The 4,505-nt window shown below is 44.5% G+C and overlaps 1 long non-coding RNA gene across 2 annotated transcripts; it reads right to left on the reverse strand.

Annotated features, from left to right (window-relative positions):
- Nucleotides 1-685: 685 nt before the first annotated feature.
- Nucleotides 686-4,483, reverse strand: LOC117800613. 2 transcript variants are annotated; one of them, XR_004623128.1, is made up of 3 exons: nt 4,399-4,483; nt 2,968-3,069; nt 686-2,185 (listed from the first exon to the last, which is right to left on the reverse strand). It is a non-coding gene; the product is annotated as an uncharacterized LOC117800613 (long non-coding RNA). The 2 variants fall into 2 exon arrangements; XR_004623129.1 differs by having other exon boundaries at nt 4,194-4,462.
- Between the last annotated feature and the right edge of the window lie 22 nt (nt 4,484-4,505).

Genomic DNA, 4,505 nt, shown 5'->3' on the forward strand with positions numbered 1-4,505 from the left:
CCCTGCTTGTGTTCCCTCTCTCGCTGGCTGTCTCTATCTCTGTCAAATAAATAAAAAATCTTAAAAAAAAACAAAAAGATGTCAGGAGAGCTGAAAGACCATGTGTGACAGTGGGGCAAACACAGAAGCCACTGAGAAAAGGCAAGGACTGACCAGCAGGCTCTGGGACCCTAGAAGAAAGAGTGGTCTTCCAGAAGTTAAAAACATGGAAGAAATGAAGCCACAGCCAGACGCGGAGAGAGGGAGAAATGCCTTGGCTTCTTCCTTCTAGTGTCTCATCAGCGTCTGCCATTGGCTGAATATAGACAGAAGTCAGTTGGCAAGAGAAAACGGGAAACCGGCTGTAAGGGTCAGCTCCAGCAATACATGCCCGAACAGGTGACAGGTAGGGAAACAGATCTGATAGTCAATCAGCAAATGTTTGGCTCAGATACTTTGAGCAACAAGTAACAAAAGAGCCAACTGAGAATGATTTCAAGTCGAAAGGCTTAATAGGAGGTAGGACAGTTTCAAGGTTAATTAGATTATTAGAATGACTCAACTACAGTAAAGATCTGCATTCCTCCCATCTTTCCGCTCCACCATGGTCAGCGTATTGGCTTATTCTTAGGCTTGTTCTTTTCATGGTTTCATGATGGTTGCAGAGTCCCAGGCAGCACAGATAGACAAGAAAACATTCAGATGTAGCATGGAAGTGTTTATTTCTATTTGCTTGTTTTTTAAATCAGCAAAGAAAGGCACTTGCTGAAGCCCTTCAGAAGAATTGCCCTCACACATCCTTGGTCATAACTGAATCACTTGCCCAGGCTTAAACTATTGGCAAGAAGAAATGACCCATTCAAACTGATTTATCTCAATCATGCTATTTCCCCTTGAGCTGGTAATGTCCTCCTGAAGGACATAGCCAGTAAAAAAAAAGAAGATACCTGAACAAAAACTGTGATTTATTAGAGTGGGGGATGGGAACAGGGTTTATAACTGTTTGTTGATGGGAACATTGTGCCCTGTATGGTTTCCCTTTCACTTTTTTATTCACTTGACCTCCTTCCTACTCAGCCTGAGGCATCCATCTGCCTGTGTGTGTGTGTGTGTGTGTGTGTGTGTGTGCGTGCGCGCGCGCGCACGCACACGCTGGGGTGAGGTGGGAAAAAGAAGAGATTAGGATTAATTCATCAGGAATGTAAAGAATGTTGCTCATTAAAAAAAAAAAATTCCAAAACAGGCTTAAACAATTAAATTATATGCCTTCAGCAAATAGGTTATTTATGTACATGGTCAGGACTAAGCTAAAAATGTTTAACAACTGGAACCAAATGGGCACTGGCCACTCAGGACAGACTATTGCCCAATCAGAACAGGCAAGCTGAAAAGGACTGGCAGAGCTGTACTGGTGCAAACCAGCTGAATGTCGACACTGCACATGGTACCAATTAAAAAAGATACCAAAGGGTAGACAGGGAAACATGAGCCTCCCTCCCATTCCATCTCCCAACTTCCCAATTTGCTTCTTCAAAGGCGAACAACAACTTTTACCAGCAAAACAGACTTTTGAGGCTCTGTAGTAAGACAAAGCCAGGCTTTGTGAAGAAAGAAATTAATTTTCTAAATTCATCTATCCCCTCCTTTAGTATGTTAATTACCTGGCCAAGTGGATTTGGCTGAAGAGTTTTGCATATGGGGGGGGGCAATTGGCAGTAAGCAGCAAGGTAGAAAGGTCCATTCTTTCCAGTCCAAGGACTGTGGTTGGAAAAGAAAGGTGGACTAGGGGAAAGTTGTATTAGATAGGTTGAGTGGTGAGGGCTGGGGAGCTGAAAGCACATTGCTTTATAGGTTGTGCAGAACCAAGCTAGGGGTCACCACTTCTTGCAAATTCAGTGGTAAGGGATGTTTAGAAGGAATGACTCTCCCTCCCAGAGTGAGAGAGGAGAGGGTCCGAAGGGATGCCATGGACAGTCACTGTGTTGAGAGCAGAGCAAGAGGGGCCTTCTGTGTTGAGGATCAAGGAACGAAGATGATTGCGGCAGAGCTTCAGAGGGTTCTATCGCATTGGTGAGGCTGAATCCACCAGGGTATGCCACAGGGCCTTGATCCAGCTGAGACAGGCAGGAGGAGTCTTACGAGCAGGTACCAGCAGCAGAATGCCCAGCACACACTGCATCTCAGAGACGAGTCAAAATTAGCCTCCCTGCAGAACAGTCCAGCAAGAATTCAAAGGAGACCTTGCAAATGTCAGGACGGAGATTCTCCAATAGCGTCTGAAATTTATGTCAGCTACCCCTGGTCCTCCCTCTTATTCTTCCAAATGTCATTTTGAGGAGAGCATACTGAGAGAGATGGAATATTGAAAGCTTAAGTGTTTTAACCAAAATGTAAAGGAATTGATTAAATTATTGCAACAGACCCAGTTTATCAAGTTGGCATAATATGTTAGGTTTTCTCCCTATTACCCAAAGGCTGAGGATATTTTATTTACACAGCTGAAGGTATTTTGAGGAAATCTGTGACACTGCCATAAAAATATCAAGTAATTTTTCACATGAAATGCTGCCAAGACAGCAAATTGTGTCTTTTGGCCATTATGGTTTATTTGTCTAAGCTTAACGCTCAGAGGGTAACCACATTTTCCTTATACCCACATTTTTGATGGATTTCCACATACTAATAACTATATGCTTACATATACCCTCAAAATGGCTCCTTAGAATATATGAGGAAGTAATGCAAACATGTTTGGATTAGGGCATGAGTAAAGCTGCCAAGGAAAGAGTGAAGCAAATAAAATTATAGTCACAAAATTAATGTTCTGGTTAAGGATTCCCAGTGAGTAAAGGGAAACACTCTATTTAACAGAAAATACACTTTACTTCCTAAAGTGGTCAAAATGAGTGAGATATGATTGGAAATGTATTATGAAAAAGGTGAAGTTTGAAATCCAAGAACCATTTTATAAATAAATTTGGAAAGTACCTGGACTACTGCTATTTGGTGTTCCTTCTGTCAAGTGCTCTTTCTCCTCCCAGGAAATCTGAAGCTAAAATTAGCTTTCCTGCTCTGCTTCCAGTATTCTCGCTAGCGAGGAAAGGGAACAAAAATACAAAATGTTGTAGTTTGGTAAAGGGAATTAGCTGTTCATTGGACAAATGATTCAGTAAGTATTTTTCTAGGAATTGTCATTTTAAGATGCACATTAAGACCCACTTCCTCCATCAGGTTTTCTCTAAACCCATACCAATCCAATCCATCCCACTTCCCATCCTCATTATAGTCACTGTTTATGAAAAACACCGCTTTGGCAAATACCATTCTTTGTCCTTTCATATTGTTAGACACCCAAGAGTGTAAACTAGTTGAGCGTGAATTTCATGACAGACACCGGCATAACATCTAACAGTTCCAAGGACAAGGTAGACAATAAAGGACAGAATTGAATTAGCTATTCAATGGCTTTTCTTTCTGATTCACTGAGACTGTGGTGGAGAGCTTTAACAGAGCATGGCAATGAAATCTTTTTTCTTGTCTGAAGCGAATTGAGGATGCTTTATGATGTTCTAGATATTCCTTAGCTCCTTTCATGTGGTTGTGACCCCATCTTACAGATTTATCAACTGTGTGCATATATCTGGGAACCAAGGGCCCACTTAGAAAAGTAGAAATATTTAAATTAGTGAATACCGTTGGTGAAATGCGTAGATCCATGCTTCTACCTCACTTTTTATTCAAAGCTATCAAAAAACAAAGACTTTGGTGGCGGAAGACTGCCTTTGCGACTGTAACTCGTCAGACTGTAAAGGGCGAAAGTTCAAACCCTCTCAAGGGAGCTTATTTTTAATTTTTCCTCCCCAAAGGACCAAAATCCCATAACGGATATTACTTGGTTCATAACACATCTTGACATACATTCTGTCAAGGGCAAATGGTAAGGACCATACCTTTAACATTAGACAACGATATTTTTTGAGGAAAAATTCCTGAAAAACTCTATGTATTTGAGAGAAGCTGTGAGAAATGGGGTCCCGCTGGAGGGAGACTGCGGGGGGTGGGTACTGGTGGGCACCGAGCTGTTTATGTCACAACCTGCTGCGGGAGCCACGCGCCGGTTGCTATGGAGGCCGCCCTCCCCACCCCGCCCTCTCCTCACTCCTCTGTCCCCCTGCTCGTCGCCCTCTTGTGTTCGGTGACCCCCCCACACACACCGGCTGGCTGCAGGCAGCGCAATGCCACGGGAGAGCTGCTGGAGGGGATGGTGGGATCCCGGTGCACCACGAGCCTCGGGCCCGGCCCCTTTTCGGGCCGATGAATACTGAGCACTCCGCTCACCATTCCCCTCCCGGGCTCCGCTGCGAAAGCCGCAGCGGCCGGACAAGAAGCCCGAGGACGGCGCGGGACCACTTCACCAACCTCGCCTGGAAAGCAGCTCTCTCAGCGGCGCGGCTCCAAGACTCCTAAGTGAGCCGCTACGCAAGCGGAGTGGAGGGGCGGGGCGGTGGGCGGGGCGGGGCAGGCAG

The sequence above is a fragment of the Ailuropoda melanoleuca genome, unplaced genomic scaffold, assembly GCF_002007445.2.
Source record: "Ailuropoda melanoleuca isolate Jingjing unplaced genomic scaffold, ASM200744v2 unplaced-scaffold73303, whole genome shotgun sequence".
Classification (NCBI taxonomy): Eukaryota; Metazoa; Chordata; class Mammalia; order Carnivora; family Ursidae; genus Ailuropoda; species Ailuropoda melanoleuca.